General features: G+C 35.2%; 1 long non-coding RNA gene across 1 annotated transcript in view; it reads left to right on the top strand.

Moving 5' to 3' along the window:
• The window catches only part of LOC110579228, a 359,886-nt gene extending 335,914 nt beyond the window's left edge, over nucleotides 1-23,972 (top strand). Inside the window, exon 4 of the long non-coding RNA XR_002480236.1 lies at nucleotides 23,819-23,972. This is a non-coding gene — a long non-coding RNA (uncharacterized LOC110579228). The remainder of the gene's footprint in view (nucleotides 1-23,818) is intronic.
• Nucleotides 23,973-24,190: the final 218 nt, after the last annotated feature.

The raw sequence follows: 24,190 nt of genomic DNA, 5'->3' as shown, positions 1-24,190 counted from the left end.
TAAGAATGCCATGGGCAGAGTAGCACAAAGAACCTGGACTTCATTGAGGTAGTGACATTTTTCGAGGGTTTATAATTGGTGGCATGCTGCAGGCTTAGAGTATGGATATATAATCAAAATCAGATGATATGGAATATTCTAGATGAAAGGGCAACCAAAGGCAGGTTCCCACAAAGTCCTACTTGCCAGGGAGGAGAGTTGACAAGAGTGCTTGTAGGTTATTGAGACCCAGACTCTGACTTTCAAAGTAAGAATCTACTCTTAGCAGGGAATTGAAGAGCTAAACAGGAAGTGAGACAGAAGGCAAGTCAATAAGGAAAGGAAAGGTTAGGGATACAGAAAAGGCTATGGCTCAGTGGGTGTGCAAGAATACAGGGTTTCTCCAAGCTCAACACACACATAAGCTAATGGTGGCATTTCACAATTCAGACCCACAAGCTGGATGTTCCTAAAGGGATCCTGCCCTGATCGAGATGGGTTTAAGACCAAGATGGGGTTGAGCCTATGGGTGAAAGATGGAAACCCCTAAAGAAAGTTATCATTATTTATTTTTAAAATTATGAAAATAATTTATGCCAGTTAATAATTTTGAGAAAATATCAAACTTTGTAATGTAACAGCATGAAAGTCTACCATTTTCTCTCTTCAGTTCTACTCTCTATTAGTAAAAAATTTTAGCTATTTGGGGTTCTATAACATTCTGAATGAGGAGGAATTACTTGGTAAGCCCCTTTTGTCAAGGGATATATATTCTTTTTCCCTAAGGAAGTAGTCATTCTAATCTCAGACTCTGAGATAGCTTGAAAAGTTTGGGTCTCAGATTTTGACAGGTGACCTTTTTTAAGTGGATTAAATAAGGTATGTGTTATTTAGGGAAACATGCAGGCAGTTATTCTAATGTTTCTTCTTTACAGGATGCCAAACATCTGGATATTTGAAGAGCTGGGGAAATGAATTTTACCTTAATAACTTTAACAAGAATTTCTCCTCAGCAGAGTTCTTATGTTAGAGTTCCAATGAATCTAAATACCTTAGTCTTTCAACCATTGCAATGATTGGGTAAAGGGCCTGCATAGGAAAAAAAGGAATCTACTTGAGACGGGAAAAAAAGAAAAAAGTGAATTTGTAAAACCTACAGATGATTGATGTCAAGTAGACAAAATCCCTGATGGTTAACTATATTTTCGTTATTTTCCAATAGTTTCACATCATACAGATCTTGCTGCAGATCTGCCTGGAGGACAGAGGTTTAGATTGTCTGATCAGTTCTCAAGGGCCCTTTTGTGGTTGGAAATCCAATAAATTCTCTCCATTTTGTCAAATGTACAATGGAGGAGAATCCTGCTTTGCTTCCCCCTATCAGGTGCAAGGATCATTTTTGGCCAGTTCTTGATGTTGAACTTCTAAAAATCCTATCATAAATCTGTTTAGGTTCCTGAGTCACAAAGTAATTGGTCACTTGAATTTTAAGTTTTTATTCCTAAAACAAGAGAAATAAATGTCCATGTCATCAACATACATTTGACAGACGTTTATGATCTGTTTTCTCAGCCCCTTTTGTTCCCCCTCTTCAGTTCCCTAAGAATTTCCAATGAAAACATTTCACCTTTAGAGAATAGTTTGTGATCATGGCAGGTGAATTTTGATTAGTGAGTTTGTTAGGGCTGAAAGCTGTGGTGGGCATGATCATAAGGGTAGGTTAGGGCATCCGCTGACCCTTACTCCAGATCTAGCAACTATATTCACCAGAGCAAGATGAAGTATTCTCTTAGGATGGTGGGAATTCGGGGTTTGGATGGAAGAATATGTAAATAATGGATAGCTCTCTGGGACAGGGAGAGTTTGTGTGGTTTAGTAGAATACTACAGAAGAGCATGGAGACTACTGTTGCTTTTTGGGGTGGGGGTGAGGGGACAAGATGGTTGTAGCACCAAGTAAATACCAATAAACATTCTTTAGTATTGAATTACCTATGAGTGAAAATATGGCAACTTGACAGTAGAAATGATCTGGCAATGTTTTGAGCTTTTGTTCTCCCTGGGGCTTATGACAGAGCTACTGGGGTTACCATGGATCTGTGCACTGACACATTCATGTTGGGAAACACTAAACACATTTTTAAATTTCCTGGGACTAGTATTCCCAAGATTCCTGACAAAGGAAGTTCTTAGTGCTTTGAAGATGAAAGAACTCTAGGCAATCACTGATTTTGCCATGTAACTGTAATACTTGATGGTAAGACACCCTGCATGTATGCACACACATACAACAGACACATTATCAGAATTCCATTTCGCACATTTCTCTATTTTCTTTTGATGTGCTAATTCTAAAGATTATTATAATACTTAAAGATATTTTGAGACAGAACAGGTTCATGTCTTCACTCTACCTCATACTAGCGGTGTGAACTTGGAGAGGCTTCCTTAGCTGTAAAATGTACAAGTAAATTATTGTGAATCTTAAACAATGGGTTTAAACTCTATAGTCCAGTAGCTGATACACAGTAATGGCTTTATACACACAGAGGACAACTACTAGACGTTTGTTTCTTATTTTCTATACTGTATGTCATTATTTCTTAGTAATTTGATGAATGTAGATCTTGTCTGTGCAAGTAGCTTAAAATTTCAAGTTGGGGAGGGAAGATACCTTATATGTTTTGCTTTCTGAGGATGTAACACAGGGTTAGGCATATGGTAGACACTCAATAAATCTCCACTATTTTGATAAAAGACATGCATATGCTCCTCACATTTTCCCTCTGTCCCACCGTCACCTCTAGTTTTTGAACATTGGTAGAGAAGAGGAACCTTTGGGTGTTAGGGCATATAAATAGGTTAGCTGTAATCAAAATTATGATAATGTGCTAGATGGTAAATGGTTGTTGCCACATATAAAATGTATAGGCGTTGACCTTAAATGTGCAAGTGGTTTTTATCTATTTGGTGCCAATTCATCATTGTAGTTGTTTCCATTTTACAACATATAACCTAGTTGCTTTTCCATTGTGTACCAAGGATGAGCATCTGAGGAACCAATATAGTTAGGCCCTTTCATCTCTGGTCACTAGGGAGTATGTATGAATCATTTGACTTTCAGCTAGCAGGGAATTAACAGAGGCTTAGATGACCCATTAATAATCAAGAAACAATTTAGTTTCAAAAGAAAAATCAAATTTTATCTTGAGGGGAATCAGGTACATTGGCTGAAATTATTTTGTAATAGATACAATATAAACGTGACCTGCTATTTGGAAAACCTAAACTCTTATGATGATTATATCAAAAATGACCCGACCCATTTGTCTTCATGCTATGATCCTGTTCAGGATTTGAGTGAGCAAATCTATTCAAGTTTCTAAGCTTCAGATTTTTCTCTTCCTGAGGAACTTATGTTACTATAGTAATATATACTTAAGTCTGTGTATAGACTGTACAATGATTTAAGATGTTACCATTTTAGTTGGACATCAAAGAACATAAATCCATTTTCCAAATGCCAGTTTAATCATCAGAAATCCCTTTTATGCCAAACTATAACATATCATGAACTGCTTTTCAATTTACAGAACAAGTTTCCCACAGAACTAACATGAACTTCAGTGAATTTCTCTATTCCCTAAGCGACACCAACATTTTTCACTTCCAAAAAAGCGGCTTCTATGTAATATCTTTATTTTAAGAAACTGGCAATAATCAAGAAATAACTCAGAGAATTAGGATGGGAATTTGATCTTGAAATGATTAAGATGGGAATATACTCCCTCGTGTAGAAAAGAAGGAAACCTCACATCGCATTGATAGAAGAAAGTACCTGAATTTAGCTCAACATCAAGTCATTCGGCATTAGATTTTTGAGCCAGTTTGTGGGTGTATGACAGGCAGGGAAGACATTTAACAAAGGGAAACAATAGCAGTGTGGGGGCAGAGACAGAGGGAGACATAGAAACAGGCATAGAGAAGTGGTCAGAAACAAGTAAGTAGATATAGAAGCAGAACAAGAGAGAAATGGTTTAGGTACAGAGGAGGCAGGACTCCCCCAAAACATCAGGGTGAAAACCCACTGGAGATGTATTTGTGTAATAAATACACTCACAGTGTGTTGTGCCTGTATTATACATGAGCAAATTGAAGATTAGAGAGAATAAGGGATTTGTTTTTTAATCAGGCAACCAGTGAAAAGAGCTGGAACTTGAGCCTAAGTAATCCAAATCTTATATTCTTTCCACTCTTACTGATAAGTTTAAATGTCACATATTAAGCACTATCCTTGTAATTGCCATAACCAAATTTAATGTTTTCCAAGTAATTGTTACATAGATTTTAATAGGACAGTAACTGAAAAAGGAATGTCCTGGTTGTTTATATTTATAATTAAGTGATTGGTTTTGTGATAATTTCTGGTCCTTCACAACTTTTAATAACTATACAGATAATATTTTGTAGAAGTCTTTGACTAAAAGATCTATTATTTCCTAAAACACCAAATGCAGTGATTAGCATTTCCTCAGAATTCTTCAGATTAAAAAACATTTCTTTGGGTAAAAGGCATTCATCATTTGCTGTGTCATCACCAAGAAAGTTACTGAGCACTCAAAAATCTCATTTGCACTTTCTCATTTAATCATAATTGACACCTACTGTATATTATAATGTATAATGACTGCTGTATAGACAAAGAACCTGAGTGTGATAGTGGTTAAGTCGTACAATGTTGCACATCTAGGAAGTATTGAAATTTGAAGTTAATATGGATATGGCTGAAGAGTTGGCAAGAAGCAGAATCTCAGACCCACATGAAGAATATACATAACAAACAGCAGCAGGAATGAATTTTAAGGCAATGTATTTTAGAGCTTTGCTGACAAAACCAGTACGTGAGCCAGTGTGAACACTTGGCTGAATCCATATAAATAAGTCCATTTGAGCATAAAAAAAATTTCCTGGGAGGAGGTTGATAATGGTTATACCAAAAAAAAGAATTTTCAGTCACCACTGAAAGATCTATACTAACAAACTCACCAAAATACATAGTTATATCCCTTCTCAATTTCCTAATGTAAGGCCTCAGGTTTTCAATTTAAAACTTCAATATCCAAGAAGGACGTGAATACACTGCTAAATACCTTGCTAAAATTCTCATATTCTGTTTGTTTAGTGTCAGTGTGAATATCCCAAGTTCCAACTTTTCATCACTTTTTACATGCATATGAAACTGATGCTTCTTGTCCCATAATAACCTCTCATATGAAATAGATATCTTTATTGAGTGGCAAAAATAATTTTCCAGTATGCAGAAGGAAAGAAAATGAACACAAAATCCAAGAGCCTTGTATTTCTAGTTGAATACCTGCTTCTAATTCTAAGTAACTTTGCAGCCTTGGGCAAGTTACATGACATCTCAGAGCCCTTGGGAGGCTCATTTTGATCTTCTTTAAAAGGGGAATGCTAATTTGGTACCAGTTTCTCAAGAGGATGTTGAGGAGCCCAAACTTAATTTTCTAAAATTTCTTCTGGATCCGTTACGGCCACTCACTTGTTTATCTTTTGCTGCTTTTATTTTACTGACAAGCTTAGGAACAAGAGCCACCAGGAAGGGAAAAAAGCCTGTTTGGAAACCACTGAGTGCTAAGGAGACCAGATAAAACCACAGAGTGGAAGAGCTAGACGTGATGTCCTGTAATGCGGAATAATGTAACCTCAAGTTTTGACCTATGGTGGGTGTTCACTAATACAGCTATTAGATAAATTGCAAACATATATCAATGAAAAAAATGTACATTTAAAATTTACAGCATTTGGAAATCAGGTTTCTGCCATAAAAAAGGAAAAACAAATTAGTGCAATAAAATTTTTATCTTAGATAACTTTCCTTCAACTTCCATTTTAAAAGGACCTATTCCAGGGGCACCTGGGTGGCTCAGCCTGTTAAGCATCTGTCTTTGGGTCAGGTCATCATCCCAGGGTCCTCGGATGGAGCCCTACATTGAGCTCCCTGCTCAGCGGGGAGCCTGCTTTCTCCCTCCGCCCCCTGCTCATGCTTGTTCCCTCTCTTTCTCAAATAAATAAAATCTTGAAAAAAAAATGGCTTTATTCCATCTAATTCTAAGAAGCATTTTAATTCACCTTTCATAGTTGTCATTAGAGATATATATTTGAGTTGAGAACTCTGATAAGAATAAGCATAGGAAAGTTCTTGAACATGATGAATTTTGTGATTGTCACTTACATGATGGACTGCTATGAGTCTCCAAGTAAATTTAAGTCTTAACTTTTTTTTTTAAATCTTAAAAGCGCTCTTTAAAATACCCTGCCTGTCACATATAAGTTTAACATTTCAAAGTTTTTAGAGAAACTATAAATATAGTAAGGCTGGAGTATATCAATATTATGGTTAGGAATCAGAAATCTAACCATTTCTTCCCATTCTGGCCTTTCTGGACTGTGCGCAGGCATATCTTGAGTGTTCAGAACCCAAGTTGTTCTCAGCCCATGCTGATCACAGGTCTGCTTCATGATCTGCCTGTACACACAGCACAAAACAAACCCAAATGATTGATACTTTTGCTTCTAATGCCTATGTTCATGCTTTTGCCAAGTTCAGGAGGTATAAAGATTAGAGGTTGCTTTTTCTCTTTAAGGCATAGGAAGTTTACAATGTATAAATTATTTTCCACTGCTGTGAGTTCTCTACAATATAATTAAGTAAATTATATTTCCTTCCTTGGAGATAATGAAAGAGTTTGAGGAGAGAGCATACTGTTCAATTTTTCATTGAAGTATAATTGACATAATGTTATATTACTTCCAGGTATACGATGTAATGATTCAATATTTGTATATATAGCAAAATGATCAACACAATAAGTCCAGTTAACATCTGTCACCATATAGTTATAAAATTTTTTTCTTGTGATGAGAACTTTCAAGATCTACTTTCCTAACTACTTTCAAATATGTTATTCAGTATTAACTCTAGTCACTGTGCTGTACATTACAGCATCATGATTTATACCTGGAAATTGGTAGGTTTTGACCCCCTTCACCTATTTCACCCACCTCTTGACTCTGGCAACCACCAATCTGTTCTCTATATCCATGAGCTCAGTTTTTGTTTTTTGTTTTTTAGACTCCACATATAAGTGAGATCATATGGTATTTATCTTTTTCACTTAGCATAATGCCCTCAAAGTCCATCCATGTTGTCCAGTGGTATTCCATTGGGCATATGTGCCATATTTTCTTTATTCATTTGTCCATTGATGAACATTTTGGCTATTGCGAATACTGCAAATGAAACATGAAAATACAGGTATATCTTTGAGATAATGATTTTGTTTGCCTTAATCTGATGTGACTGTTTTCTTATAGTTCTGCAAACTAAATTTCTCTTGTTTTAGTCATCTGTCTTGTGGTATCTTGTTATGGCAGCTCAAGCAAACTAATACAGTGGAGATTTCAATTTGCCTTTCCCTCTATGATAGGTCTTACCACACAGATTAAGGAATCTGTTAGTGTTGTGCCAGCTACCACTGAATCTCGCGGTTATAAAATCAGGCCTGGGAACAGTGTATCCATGGCTCACTGAGCTCCCTGTGAGCCAGACTTGAACCATAATTTCATTTATCAACTAGTCTCCATGCTCCGCCATTCTAACGGGGCCATGATGACACTTTGAAATTTTGGATTGTGATGTCATTTTAGATACAGTGTCTAATAGTCTTGGAAAAAATCTAGTGCATGGTTATTACCCAAGTGTGTGTGTGTGTGTGTGTGTGTGTGTGTATTTTATATATATATATAAATCCTTAAGAGCACAAATTGAGGAAATTACTACCAAACCCACTATTTACTGAGGACAATATTGAGCATTTTAAACTAATTGAGTGGTTTTCTATTTCACATCATTGTTTTATTTATTTATTCTAAGATTTTATTTATTTGTCAGAGAGAGGGAGAGTGCGTGCACACAAGCAGGGGGAGCAGCAGGCAGAGGGAAGAAGCAGGCTCCCCGTTGAGCAAGGAGCCTGATGCGGGACTCGATCTCAGGACCCTGGGATCATGACCTGAGCCGAAGGCAGACACTTAACCAATTGAGCCACCCAGACATCCACACATCATTGCTTTAAATGTGCTCCCAGAATCCCATTTTCTCTTAATGACATCCAGGTATCTCTCGTAACTTCTGGAATCTCAAAGCTAGAATCAGTCAGTTTCTATTATTTTTGGTCTAGTACCAGTTAAAACTCTGATATCATATTTAACTTAAATATCTTCAGATCCTCATCAGTGTAGACTGGGCATCTGCTTACAGATCTGGAAATATGGAGCAGGCATTGTCTGTTCCAATTCAAACTCTTGGCATCCGGAATGAACAATGGGAGATGTGTGTAGTCTGTTTCTGAGACATTTTCTTTGCTTATGATAGGTTTAGGCTGCTAGGTAAGAAGGAAACGGTTTTGTTTTGTTTTGTTTTTCCTGTTAGCTATTATCATCAATTTCTTGTTGGTCTGGCTACAACTGATGAAACGTTGATTCCCACTGAGTAAAAAGGTATTTAGTGTTGGTACTCTTCTGGGGGGAGAGTAATTATGTAAGTTTTAAGGAAGGACCCTGTTCTGTGGTCTTCCCACTATATACTTAGCTGGTGTGGCTGATCTGGCTCCTTTAAACCTCTTCTTCTGTTAGCTCCTGCCAGAGGAATCCACCTTATTCCTTTCCCTCCTTTGGTAAGAAGCCTTCTTGGTTAAGATATTAGCAAGATGACTCAGGCCTAGGTGCTTTCTGCAATGCCCACTTGTCCCTCATACTTTCTACAGGTAATACAGTCATGTAGGTTTCCCTCTTTACTCTTTTGCTTGTATATCCATGTCCTATTATTCATGTTTCTTCTGGTCATTGAGTTCCAGATGTAGATCATCAAGTTCTAAGCAGATGTCCAAATGGGAAAGAGGTTTCAGTCTTTCCTTCCTGGCATTCCCAATATTTAGTTAGGAGTGATTGTCCTGGAGCCCTTTATTATCAAATAAGGAAACCATGCCTGCCCCCTGCTACATGTGAGGAGGGCATCACCTCTCACCAGGGACACTGTATTCACATAATAATAGTTGATGACTCCAAATACTACAACCTTCTTCCCTTTCTATTTTAACTTTGGTTGGTGTTTGGGTGGCAGGAGTAGATTGATAAAAGGTCTTAAGAAACCTGTGTTGTAGAAACATCTCTTGTATGTATTGAGATTATTCATGCTGTGCTGCTACCCCCTTTTAATTCACAGTGTAAGATCTTACTCATCACTTCCTTAAGAAAGAAAAACCCCTCACCTCATCCTGTTACGAAAGTTTAGAATGACTAAAGATGTGGAGTGGTATCATGTGATAGGAAATGAAGAATTACGAGCTGAAATTGATATAATATAGAATGGATGAGATTTAGATGTTTATTAAATGTACATTAATGGCCTTGAATAATCATCCCTCTCTGTATCCACACCCTTTTCCATGTGAATTTGGAGTTTTTCCTCACTAAAAAAGTTGAAGGCTAAGATGATTTCCCTGCTCCTTCTTTTTCTGTCTGCCCATAATCCAAGGGAATGTTAGAAGAAGTGACACACAAGTTTGAAATCCCATTTACCTCTGAGGTTCACTGATTTAAAATTATATTTTTGACAAGTTGAATATGTAATGATCATTAACTCAGAGAAGTTCCTTTTTATGAAATGCTTTATAACTGATTGGCTTATAGGTTTCACTGGTGGGTATATTTGTCAAATTTCATTGAACTATATCTTTAAGATGGGTGCATTTTATTGTATGTGTACAATACTATACCAAAAAATAAACTATCAAAAGTAATCTATGTTCCTTTTTTCAGTCTTGCTAAAATTAGATTATTTCTTGTTCTCTTAAGGATGTTAGTGATTTAGTTATTTATTAATAAAAAATTATCTTAAAAGTTGGCTTTTTAAACTGGCTTTAAACAAATATTTATATCACACGGTTTGTTGGGGTTCAGGAATTTGAGACTAGTTTAGCTGGGTGGTTCTGGTTCTGGGTCTGAAGAGGGTGAAGTCAAGTTGTTGGCCACTGGGGCTAAAGTCTTGCTAGTGGTGTGAATCTTAGGAGGGGTTTCTCTAGCTCCAGTCAAGATGATGCTGATTACTGACAGGAGGTCTAAGTTCCTCATCATGTGGACTTCACCTTGAGTGTCCTCACATTGTGATGGCTGGCTATCCGTGAGAGGGAGAAAGCCAGAGAGAAGCCACATTGCATCTTACTAATTATTTTGGGAAATTATTGAGGTGTTAATTATGTTGTGGAAATTGAAGAAATACTAACTCTTCAAATATTTCTCAGCCATTCTCTCTTCCCCTTCTTGTATTCTGAAACATGTTTTAGAAAATTTCATATTTTTCACTGTTCTTGGATGTACTGTCCCAGTGTTTTTCATTGCTTTTGCCTTTGTGTTTCATTGAGATAATTTCCAATTAACTTTCTTCAAGTTAACTGATTCTTTCCTTAGCTGTGTTGGTTGAAAATGAGCCCTTTCAAAGATATTTTTCATCTTTTCTACAATGTTTTTATTTTTAGAATTTACAATCAATCTAAACAATATAAGCCATTATTTGTTCAAATAAGTGTTTTATCTTATTTCTCTTCCCCTAATGGTCTGTAATTACAGGGTTGCATGAATTTGTTCTACTACTTACTGATGCTATGTTCATTGGCTTTTCAATATTTTCCTTTCTGGGCTTTGTTATGGGTAGCTATTATTGCTATGTCTTCAAGTTCACTAATATTTTCTCCTTTACATTCAATATGTTTTTACCTCTAGAAGTTAAATTGGGGTATTTTTATATCTTCCATGACTCTCCTTAAACATGCTCTTGCTTTTCTCTAACTTTTTGAACATATGGACAATATTAATAACTTACTGTCTGTGGCTACTAATTCTGTCAACTCCATTGTGGAATGTCTTCAGTGAGCAAGAACATTTTAAAATAGTTTTCATAAATTATAACATTGAAACCTTACAATAATTCCATGAGGATAGTTTTTATTATGAATTAGAAAATTGAGTGTTATAAGGAATAAAAACCATAAAAGATATCATTTAGTTTGTAACTTCTAACCTGGATAGTCAATCCATATCTATATGATTCCAAAGAAACTACTTTTAAATTTTTTCTTCCTTGTTTAGGTATGTTTTATATTGCCAACAGAACAATTAACAAATTATCTTTTAGCCCCTTCCAGTCAGTGTTCTGAGTTGGTAACTTCCGGTCTGTGTTCTATAGCTGAGGTTTAGTTTTATATCACCTTGAACTTTATACAAATAGAATTCTGCAGTATATATATGATTTACTTCACTCAATATAATATTTATGGGATTCACTCATGTTACTACATGTATAAATGTTTACCAGTTGGGTGTGTATTAAATTATGTCTTACCGTAGTCTGGATAGGTAATTTTCTGATGATTCATAGGGTTAAAGAATTTATTAGCCAGATATTAACATTATCAATATAACATTAATTTACTATAAAATGGCTATTCATATACTTTTCATACTTCTTCTAGATTGTTTCTTTGTGGTTTATAGGAAATCATGTCATAGATTCTAACTTTTCTCAGTTTTACATGTTGCAAGTATCTTCTCCCAGTTTATAACCTGTCTTTTCAATATTATGGTGATTATTGATGAGTGGAAGTTCATAATTGGTGCTAACTTAGATTTTATTAAAATTTTTTCTTAGAGTTGATGTTCATGGAATTGTTTGATTTTCTTCAATAAATTATTAACTATTAATTTCTATTTGTTCCTTTGGTGTTTGATATAACAGGGCTTAATTTTAATTTTCTACTTAGACAAACATTTTTTCAGTGTATTTATTAAATTATCACTCATTTTCTACTGATACATCTTGATATGCTATTCCTATTGTATATTAAAGATTTCCCACCTTTATTAGTGTGGGTTCATTCTATTTCTGAGATCCTTAATCTGTTCCACTGACCTATTTCTGTTTTAATACCATACTATCTTAGTTATTATGGGTTTATAGTATGCATGATATTTACTAGGAACATTTTTTTTTTGGAAGTGCCTTTGATATTCTTGGCCATTAATATTTATAGACATTTTTGAATCAAGTTTTTATGAAAATTCCTATTGGAACTTTTATTGGAATGCATTGAATTTATAGAACATTTGGAATCTGTACAACAGTGAGGAATACCCATAAATATCCTGTAGTATGCCATATATACAGTTATTCTTTATAATTTTTATAATTTTCCCCAGAGATCTTGTATATTTTTCTTATTTTTTTTTTACACTTTTGCAAAGAGTATCTTCCTTTTAATAATACTTTCTAGGAGTTATTTTTTGTAGCATTGTAAGTGACTTATATTGTTTCAAAGATACTTACTTTATCTGATAAAGTATACAAATGAAAAATATACAAAAACCTGTATTTTACGTTGGAAAAAAGTACAATCATTGCTTTTAAAAGAGGAACAGTTAAAGGAAGCCCACGTGACCACTTTTATGCAACATTGAAATGTGGTAATAAAATAAAGGAAAAAAAATCTAATAGAAGATTTGCTGATTATAGGCTTGTCAGTTTCAAATCCTAGAAAAATCTATGGGTAGTATAAGAAATTATAGGGTAGATCAACAATTTTCTGGGTAAAATAACTCCTTTTCAAATGTTTACAATCTAATTTTATACATTTTTCTTGCAATAGTTATATGAAGCAGAAAAGGAAGATTCTGTTATCCTTTTTCAGAAATGAGGAAAAAAAATTCTGAATTATGAAGACTAACACCATGTGGCTAAGAATGAGTTGTAACTTGGGTTTAAAATATGAATACCAAGTTTTACTTTTACTAGGAGATAAATATCTGGGTAGAATATTTAGGATTTTGTTATACTTAAATTGGACCTTTGACCTCAAGTATGGAGGAGAGGTTGGTTTGAGTGATGCCTTTAAGAATCGGCATGAGAGACTGTGGACTCTGAGAAACAAACTGAGGGTTCTAGAGGTTTAGGGGAGTGGGGGGATGGGTTAGCCTGGTGATGGGTATTAAAGAGGGCATGTACTGAATGGAGCACTGGGTGTTATATGCAAACAATGAATCATGGAGCACTACGTCAAAAACTACTGATGTAACCTATGGTTATTAAGATAACATAATAAAATAAAAAAAAATCGGCATGTGATCAAGTTTTTGGTTTGTCTTCTTTGAAACAGTCCAACACTTCTTTAGCACTCTGTGTTTCTAAAAGGTCATTTCTTTGTGCTTCTCTGCAGTTAGAGTTCTTACAGTATCTGTCTCCAAAAATGAAAGAAAGTAAAAGGTAAAGTACAGCTAAAGAAAAGTACAGTTTATTGAAATTCCTTCAAACATAACATGATGTTAATCTGTGCCATAACTGCAACATATTGATTTTAACAGCATATACATTTAGGTTAGTGAACTATCATGTGAAGTACAAATTGTTTAGAGGATAGAACTGAAGCCCTAAGAAAATGATATTAAAGAATGTGTTGGAGTATAGAATCTGAACAGATAGATGTATGGACTTCTCCCAAGGTGGAAGATGAAATCTAAGTGTCTGCAGAGGGGAATGATAAGATTCAAAGATATGCAAATACAGCAATTAATAAACCCACAAATCTGTGACATTTTTTCTATCATGGCAGAATAAAAAAAAAGTTATTTAAAGAAATTGTGAATTGAGACATTAGACCCTCTTAATTCTGCTTCTGCCCCTTCCTTTTACATGTGTTGCTATCCAGTGAATAGCTTGTACCCCAAACTGTCTCTCCTTTGTCATCTGTTTCTAAAGAACCCAGACTGTAACAGGAGCCATTACATGAGTGTGTGATATGAGCTGACTTGGATTTTGGAAGGATCAAGAAGTGTTTCCCTTTTTTTAAAAAACATGATTCAGCTAAAAGGATTCCTGATTGATGTCATGGGAGTAAGGAAGAAAAGAAAGGAGAGAAAGATCACTATGTTTTATGACCTGAGCAAGTAGAATGGCATTGCTGCCACCAGTCGAATTGTTAATTAGGCATCTGAATGTATGAAGTGAGTTGGGGATAAACGATTAAAACTGATGAATTACAGTATGTAAATGGTGCAGTGTTCAGTGGCCTGAGCCTTAGGATGCTCTAGTATTTAACTGTGGGGAGAAAAGATTTGGAAAATATAAGAAGAAAACATCAGTATTTTGGAGAAAACCAAAATATTGTGGGACTCTGTAAACCAAATAAGGGAAGTGTGTCCTTGGAGAAACAGTAATTAATTGTAGCATATGATTCTATTAAGTAGGATGAAATTTGCTCTGACATATTAATAGCTTTGCCTCAGGGCGGAAGATCTAGAATGAAGCAAACACATTAGTTAATTTGGTCTGTATTATCCCAGTACATTATTTTAGGCTTAAAATACTTAAAAATATATAAAATATTTTATATTTTTATAATTCTACAGTTTTCTAATGTCAACATTATGAATTATATACATATCAATATATAGTTATAAATGACTACATAAAGGTGTATATGTGCCTATATACATGCATACCTACATATAAACATAAATATACATATACACACATATGTATATTTGTGCATATATAACATCTATAACATCTATGTACATGCATCATAATGCATATAGACATGTCCAAATATACATATTATTTCATGTAGATACATACACATGCATATATCTGTTATTTTGTTCTAGTCTAGTAGAATTTTTCTAATTCAATGCCAATATCATGTTTGTAATCTGTCCATTTGAAATGAATATTTGGGCAAGCACCATTCTCTCTCTATCTCTTGGTACTTCCACTACTCACCTCCATACATTAATCTCCTTTCTTCCATTTTCTTGGCTTGTATTCTTTTTAAAATGTACTGTGATTAATGTTGTACTGAATTCATAGATTAAATTAGGAAGAAATGATATATATATATTTTTTTAAGATTTTATTTATTTATTTGACAGAGAAAGCTAGCGAGAGCAGGAACACAAGCAGGGAGTGGGAGAGGGAGAAGCAGGCTTCCTGCTGAGCAGGGAGCCCGATGTGGGACTCGATCCCAGGATCCTGGGATCATGACTTGAGCCAAAGGCAGATGCTTAACGACTGAGCCACCCAGGTGCCCAATATTTCTTGTTTGTTAATCCCATCTGTATTCGTTGTCGGTAAGTGCTTTCTTTAATGTCCCTTATATAAATGTACTGCAATATTACAAAGTTTCTTGTCAATATATGGATTACTAATATGCATAATAACCACTTTTTATTGGAACCATGTGTCCTGGTATTTTTGAAATCTAAGTAAAATGACACATGCACATATTGACCACAATAGATCACTATAAAGAAATTTCCAAATGTGTAAATGCATGTAGAATTTGGATTCATCCTGTGTCACTATACTACAACCGTATCTAGTTTGCCAAAAATAAATGAATTATGCTCACCATCTTTCCACATCCATTATGGTATCAGGGAGAGAGAGATTTCGGGTGTCTGGTAGGAAGTAAACACATATGGAAATCATGATGGGCAGGGATCCATAGAGAATTACTGAAAATGGTGCAAAATACTGTCTAGTTATCAGTACTAAAGAACCTAGTGTTGCAGCTAAACCACTAGTAAATGTAGATATACCCTAAATAACGGACCTATGAAAAGAGATAATATATTTTAAAGCAAAGCACTTCAAATTGATTCTTCCTTTTTTTCTATAGAATCTTTCCCAGTCCAGTCAAGATTATCTTTATGTTATGTGCATTCTAATAGCATTTATATGTATACACCCAATACTTTCTTACTAGTGACAAAACTAAGATATAAAATCATAACTGGCATTTGTATCAGCTCCTTTCTTGCTTGAAACTCTTTAATGCTTCCCTCCACACCAAAGGGATACCGAATTTTCTTACTATACCAAAGGATGTTCAAATAAGGGGTCAGCAAATTTTGTCTAACAGTAAATATTTTGGGTTTTATAGACTAAATGGTCTCTAGCTTTTTACAGTATTCAACTCTGTCATATAATTTAGAAAAAATGTTGACTCAAGCTGGAAAGTCAAGAGGAAAACACTCAGGTGTGCTGTGGGAGATGATAGTAGGAAACAGATATTATTGATAGGTCTTGGAAAACAAAGAGAAGTCTCGAATTTTAAAATTTAGGAACTGAAAAGAAGTAGAGCTGAAGCTCTTATCATTGAGGTGGCACTACTCATTTAGTGCTGATGTCTCTGAATTAAGAGGAGGGGCCCTGCATGGCCTAGACCCAAGCGTTTGAAGAGGGGGCACAGACCAGCTGTAACTCTTGGTGGTGCATGATAAAGCGGGTTGTGTTGATACAAGGAGGAGTTGCCACTACTAGAGTGAAGAGGCATTATGGAGGGACACTAACAGGAAAAGGAAATAGACAAGAAGGAACAAGTCTCATCTTCCTCTTGCACCTTTGCAATATGTATCTAGCTCCCCCTATTGGCAAAGGTTGACAGGGAACCAGCTGGAAAAGCAGAAATGTGGTTTTCAGTTCCAGCTCCAACATCACAAAGTAGAGATAAGAGTGTTTGGCACTGAGAAATTTTAATCTCATAACTAGCCCGATGTGTTCACTCACTATGCCCATTTGTGGGCAGCATCACTAAAAAGGTCCCTTGATCATGGCCTTGTCTTTTTTTTTTTTTTTAAAGATTTTATTTATTTGAGAGAGAGAGAGAGAGAAAGCACATGAGAGGGGGGAGGGTCAGAGGGAGAAGCAGACTCCCTGCTGAGCAGGGAGCCCGATGCGGGACTCGATCCCGGGACTCCAGGATCATGACCTGAGCCGAAGGCAGTCGCCTAACCAACTGAGCCACCCAGGTGCCCCGGCCTTGTCTTATTTATATGTGCATATATTACCAGTGACTAATTCTTCCTTTTAAAGAAATCATTTAAAAAAATGAACTGTATCCTTTTTGAAAACAGGTCTTGAACCTTGTATTTTGCATCACTCAGTCTACTTAGTTACTTTTATGGATATGTTTTAGGGAAATTGTTTTCCCTAAGGTCTATGTTTCTCTGAAATTTGAAAGCCTAATGTAAATTTGATAGTGTATCAATCAGTTCAATTTAATATTTCATTAATATTAATTGCAAAAATTTTTAGTGTGTATGCTATCCTGCCTTTATAAAGAACACAGAATGATTTTGTATTTGTTATAATATTAATATCAAATTAACTTTAAGTAGAACAGTTATTTTACATTTTATATGTGAGGAAATGATTATAATGATTAAGGAAACTTTCCATGATGAGAACGCTTATAGTGAGTAAACTTAGTCTTTATTAAAAGACCCCATTATTCTAAACTTAATACGGATTTCATGTATTTCCAGAGACTTAGAACAAGTACCAGTGGACTGCGTATTCTAAAAAATAAATATAAAATCTTTTAGTTCTAATAATCATAACAAATGAGCCTAGGTAGGATTGATAAAGAAAAATTGCGTGTATTAAGTGATGCTTTGATATACACTGATATGAATTGATGTGCATTGTGGAAGGATTAGCACAAGTAAGCTAACTAGCATATCTATCACCCCACATAGTTATCACTTCTCTCCTGTATAGCGAGAGCACTTAATATCTACTCTTCTGGCAAATTTCAAGTATACAACACAGCATTACTAACACTATTGTCACCATACCGTACATTAGATCTCTAGAGCTTATTCATCTTGTAACTGGGAGATGTTGGTCAAAGGGTACAAACTTTCAATTTTTCTTCCCCTTCCCAGCCTCTGGTAACCATCATTCTACTCTCATGAGAAAACTTTGAGGAGTGCTGAACATTTTCTATATCTGCATTGTGGTATTTAAGTGATTATATTGTGGAAAGCCACTGAATTATAAACTTTTTTTCTATTATGTTAGTCACCATACAGTACATCATTAGTTTTTGATGTAGTTTTCCATCATTCATTATTTGCGTGTAACACCCAGTGCTCATTCAACACGTGCCCTCCTTAATACCCATCACCAGGTTAACCCATTCCCTACCCTCCTTCCCTCTGAAACCTTCAGATTGTTTCCTGGAGTCCATAGTCTATCATGGTTCATCTCCCCCTCTGATTCCCCCCCTTCAGGTTTCCCTTCCTTCCCCTAATGTCCTCCATGGTATTCCTTATGTTCCACATATGAGTGAAACTATATGATAGTTGTCTTTCTCTGCCTGACTTATTTCACTTAGCATAATCCCCTCCAGTTCCATCCATGACAATGCAAATGGTGGGTATTGATCTTTTTTAACACTAGATTTGTTTCTTAACGTTTGATTTTTTATATATTCTAATTCTTTAGTGATTCCCCAACCTTTCATTTATTGGTCTCCCTTTTAACTGTTTATTATGTATCATATTTATTATAGTGGTTTTCAAGTCCTGGTGAGCTAACTTGAAAGTCTGAATCAAATCTGATTTAGTTTATATTTGGCTTTCTCTTCATTTTCAGTGATGTGGGCCTGTGTTTTTCAACATGCTTAGTGCATTTAAAAATTAAGGTATGGGCATTGTGCATAATAATTGAACAGGCTGTATGGACTTTGTGCATAAAAATTGAATAGGCTCTATATGCTGCCATCTCGAGAGGGTTTACACTTCCTTCTGCTGGGCAGGTATCATGGTGACTGTTTACTATTAATGCACGCAGGACCTGTGATGAATCTAGTCTGCACTGCAGCCTTGGTGAGACTCAGTGTATCTGTGATATTTACCTGTGATACATGCCTAGTGATTTACTGTTTTTAACTAGGGCTGTATGTATTCTGCATCACATCTCTCCCTCTTGTGTCCTAACTTCTAATTTGGTTTCCTGAGACAGGTATACTCTTCTTTTCAAGTCCTTTTTGCTTTGTTTTTAGCTTCCCATGTCATGTGCCAGATGTGGGGGAGAAACTGTGTGTTCTTAACACCCCTTCAGCTGGGTAAATGCTAGGGTACTCTTCCTCTGGCTTCTTCCATATACCAAGAATTGGCAACTATCTGTAGGTCTCCATCCAGAAGATGCAGAAGTTCACTCCCTTTCTGAAGTTTTTTGTTCTCTCAATTCTTGGTTCTCTTTTCTCATCATTTCAGCAATTCTCTGCTTTCTCTAAGCACGTTATGATCATATTTTTATACAACTCTTCTATTTCTTAGGTGTATTCATTTGTTATCAGCTACACCAGACTTCTAGTATTTTGCTTTGAAAAAAAAAAGTACATTTTAACATTTTGAAACAGATTAATAAACACATCCATCCAATTTTAGTAGAGGAATTTATTTGAAATAAGGAGATAATTTCTTCAAATCTCGATTTTATGAAAAAAAAGAGTTTGATTTCACCTTGATTTCTTTCAGGAATAGTCACTGGGTTTAGAAAGGTTTGGTTGACAGTGTTGAAAGGAACAACAACAAAAACAATAATTAGGATGTTGGCTCATTGTCTTCTGGCTTGCATAGTTCAGAGGAGAAGTCTGTTATCATACTGATCTTTGTTCTTATATCAGTAATGATGCTTTTTCTTTGGCTTCTTTTAAGATCTCTTCCTTAATACTAGTGTTCAACATTTGCTTTTGCTGCATCTTTATAGTTTTCTTGGAAACCAAGCAGAATAAATGCAATGAATTTCTTGGATTTTTGGACTTATAGATTTAGAAAATTTTGGTCAGTACTTTTTTAGTTCCCCCCAACCACCACCCCTGTCTTCCACTCTGCCTTTACTGTCTGTTGGGCTCTAATTACCTATAGGTTAGAACCCTTGATTTTCCCACGTCAGACTCTCTGTATTTTTTTATTCTTTTCTCTCTGAACTGCAGTGATTAGTTTCTACTGCTGTGATTTCAAGTCACTGAAGATTTCTTCTGAAGTGTCCAGTCTTCTCTTCATCCATCCACCGAGTGTTTCAGTTTTATTTAGTTCTTTTTTTATATCATCCAATTAGCTCCTCTGTGTATTCATGTTTTCTTTATTTTCTTGAACATAGTTAATAATAGCTGATTAGACATTACTTTCTGCCAATCCCATCAACACTTTTTTTTAATTGAATGGTTTTTCTCCTGATTATAAGTCAGATTTTCTGTTTCTTTTTTAAGTACAGTAATTTTTGATGTGATGCTGAACATCGTGTATTGTACATTTTTGAGTGTCTGGATTTTAATGTTTTCCTTAAAGAGTATAGAATTTTGTATTGACAGATATGTAAGTTATTTTCCATGGAGATCATTTTAAGCTGTTTTAAGCTCTCCTGATGGGTATTTTCCTCAGCTGCATCTTCACTGACTTCCTTAACATTCTTTAATCATGCTACTTCAACGTCTTTTCTCTTTCTGTTCTTCCTGCTTGAACTAAGCCATAAAATATCAGGTAAGCTGTCTGAATTCATACAAATACTAGTCAGGGAATGAGAATTAAACTCTGGCGTTCTGGTTCCAGACCTTGAAATCTTAAGCAGCATGCTCTTTGTGGTTATTTTATAGAACCAAGTGGTTAGTGTGATCTCTTCATTCAGGTTTTTGCTTAAATGCCATCCTATTAAACAGACCATTCTTTAGCCATGTGTTTGTTAGCTGACATCTACCTTCACCTATTAGAATGTAACCCTCAGTGAAAGCAGGTGCTGTATATGTTTTATACATTGCTATAGTTTCAGGCTTAGAATCGTGTTATGTACATCATGAGTATATGATCAGTATTTGGTGAATATTGAATAAATATAACAAATTTAACTACCATATGACTTTGATACTAGTATCTTAATTTCCCAGGTAACATGTTAATGGCTAAAGAATGTAATTAATTTGCTCTAGGTTATAAGTTATGTTAGGATAATGTTTCGAGATTTGAATATTATTCTCTATGAATTAAAATACCACACTTTTACCCACTATTGTCTTCTAATATAAATGAAGTTGATTTCCATGGATGAATTCTGCTACCAGGAGTTCTCTGCTTACATGGTTAGTGTCTAGTAGCCTTCCAATGAAAATGCGTCATAAATGCATCATCTCAAACTTTTATAGAAAAATTTGAAGAAATTATTGTTTAATGTTTTAATTTTATTTAGTTGTATTTTTGGTCTCTGTCTATACAAGATATATATGTTATACACACATATATACGCAAATATACACACACACAAATTTCTATTCAAATATGTATATCTGCTTTGTCTCAAAGACCATTGAATTAGGCATACACCATAGTGCATGAAATGTGCTGGAAGGCTCTAGATAAAGTAGGGAATGATGAGAATATTCAAACTGGATAAAGCAGAGGCAACATAGAGTCTTGCACATGGCAAAACTGGAAACAATCTCTGATTTTAGGATGGCATTGTTCCAGAGAAGGCAGTTCTTCTTGCATCTTGGATCTCAGAACCTCCACATTAAAAATAAGTAAATAAATAGAAGCATATTTATTGTTAGAGTTCTGGAGAAAGTGCCAAAAACAATGTCTGAGTGTAATCGCCATTAGCAGTTCTTTTTTCTGGAAACATTTTCTATTACTACTTAAATCCTACTCAGATAGAAACTCAAATATGATTTCTTCTCTTACCATTTATTAATCAAATGGGAGTATTTTGAATATCTTGTTTGTCTCCTATCAATTTTGTTTTTATATATATAGCATATTATTAAATGTAATATTCTCAACAAGTTTTATTAACAAATGGGTTATTCTTTCCTATTACAGAGAGGGTCTTATATTATGTCATCCCCACACAGGGTCTTCCATACTCAAAGGCTACGTTTGTACAATGGTCCACTTTACATATATCTTTCAGTATACTGTGTTAAGTCCATGCATGCCTTGTTATTGCTATGACAGTATTGCTCTCTTAAAGCAGAATTAGTCATATGTAATTACCCTTCCACAACACCCTGGCATACAGCTCTAGTACCTGTGTGGATATGAAGTTTGGTCTAATTCAAAGCATTATCAGGTCATTGGCATAATCCTAATTGAAAAATTTACCTCATGATATATAAAGTAACTGTGGGCCAACAGTGGAAAGGTAAATGAGAAAATAATTTCTCTTTTTATACATTTCCTTTAAATCTCTAGAGTTTGTAAAATAATACCAAACTTCTTTGTGTTATTAAAGAGAAAATAAAATGTTTATCTGAATGAAATGGGTTTTATTCAAGTCACAGTTGCCTTTTGCAGCATCTTATAAGTACTAGTTATGTGCTATGGGACATATTAAAATATAGGCTTGCAGATACCAGTCATGAATCCATGGTTTACAACTGCCATCCTGTCTATTTCAATAGCAGTCAGTTGTCATTTAATATTATGGCATGTTCAAATCAGAACAAAATTTTCCAGTCAGTATCAGTGATGAGAAAGGAAGTAAATTGGACAATCTGAGAGCAACTTCAACCAAAAATTATCAGTAGTTAGGAACATTGGGTCTTCTCCCAGAAGGGTGAGCTATTCTGATACATAAAACTTGGGGGAGATGTACTACGTATGTATGTCTATATGTATGTATGTATTGTACTCTGAGTAATGCATGTTATTCTTGTCAGTTTTCATGATATACAAAGTAAAAGAGGTCTTAAATCCTTTTCTAGTAAGAGAAATTGATTGCCAAGAATGACAACTCTCATTGGCAGTATTTGTTTTGAGGTTGTTTAATGATGATGTACCACCATTGTAATTCTTGCTTTTGTGATGTTTTCCAGGGATGGGAAACAAGCCTCATGATAGAGCTACTATATTTTTCTCCCACCTCAATATTTAGGTTCTTTGCAGCATCTTTTCTGCCATTAAATTGAGCAACTTTCTTCAGTTCTTTCAATGCTTTCCCTAGTTTGCCAGCTATAATCAGCCAGCATGCAGATTCTGAAAAAACATCTATCTGAAGAGTGACAGACATGTCATGAGAGGGCAGTCGCATTTCCACATTTGAACAACTATCCTGTTTATGGCTTATTTAACTTTTATAAATTTATCCATATTGAGTCCCCAATAAATCCACTACTTTATTATTTGAAAGTGTTTTTCACAAAGCAACCTCTGATAGTCAAGTACACGTATACTTTGTTAGAATAAGAAGCAAGGAGTAGAAACCCTGAAAATCTATAGGTTTTCAAAGAGGACATTTAGAGGGGAAGGGGTGGGGGGAGGGGTTAGCCCGGTGAAAGGTATTAAGGAGGGCACATACTCCATGGAGCACTAGGTGTTATATGAAAACAATGAATCATGGATCACTACATCAAAAACTAATGATGTATTGTATGGTGACTAACATAACATAATAAAATTAAATTAAAAAAAATAAACATGGTAAATAATAGTTGGAAGTACAAAGTTGCTTCTTTCCAATTTTGTTTTCTTACTGCAAATATCTTTCTAGGCTATAGCATGTGAAATAATGTTCATAACAAAGGGATTGCTTGTTCATCATTTTTTAATCACTTGTTGGTTAGAACCAGAGATGCACCTGTCAGCAAAGTAACCACTTATAGCAAAGAAGAGGAAAACACAAGCTTGGTGTCAGTTTAATAAATTGAACTGGTGAACATACTTGCTTAAAATAGTAGATACTAAGATACATCTTCAAATTTCTCTAAATCCAAGTCCTAGTATTTAAGTATTTAAATCTTTTCACTTCATCTGTTTATTAGGAATAGAATTCAGTAGAGTAAGCTTATAAGTTTGGCAGCTCAAAAATGGCTGCAGAGTTCTGGGCACACCTGGTAAGAAATGAAGACTGATCTTTTTCCCTTGAATCTGCACAGGATCTGACGGATTTGTCTAATACCATATGGAGGATAATAACTGTGCCAGCTTCTGAACCCAGACCTTAATAGACTGCCAAGTTTTGCTTCCTATCTCTTGGAATGCTCACTTTGGGGGATGCCAACTGCCATATAAGAAGTCTGAATAACTTGAGACTGTCATGCTGTGAGAAAGCCCAAGCAGGCTACCTGGAGAAGCCTTGTGAAGAAAGAGATGCTCAACCAGCCCCCACCCATTCCAGCCATCCCACTCCAGGAAGATACATGAGTGAAAGGGCCTACAGATAATGGTAGGAAAAAGAATATTATTCTCTCCCATCTCTGTACTTTGACTCCTCTGGGCAATTCTTTTTTTTTTTTTTTTTTTTTTAA

Source organism: Neomonachus schauinslandi, chromosome 4 (genome assembly GCF_002201575.2).
Source record: "Neomonachus schauinslandi chromosome 4, ASM220157v2, whole genome shotgun sequence".
Taxonomy (NCBI): Eukaryota; Metazoa; Chordata; class Mammalia; order Carnivora; family Phocidae; genus Neomonachus; species Neomonachus schauinslandi.
The sequence above is the reverse complement of the archived record's forward strand: the minus strand, read 5'-3'. Positions and strand labels throughout refer to the sequence as shown.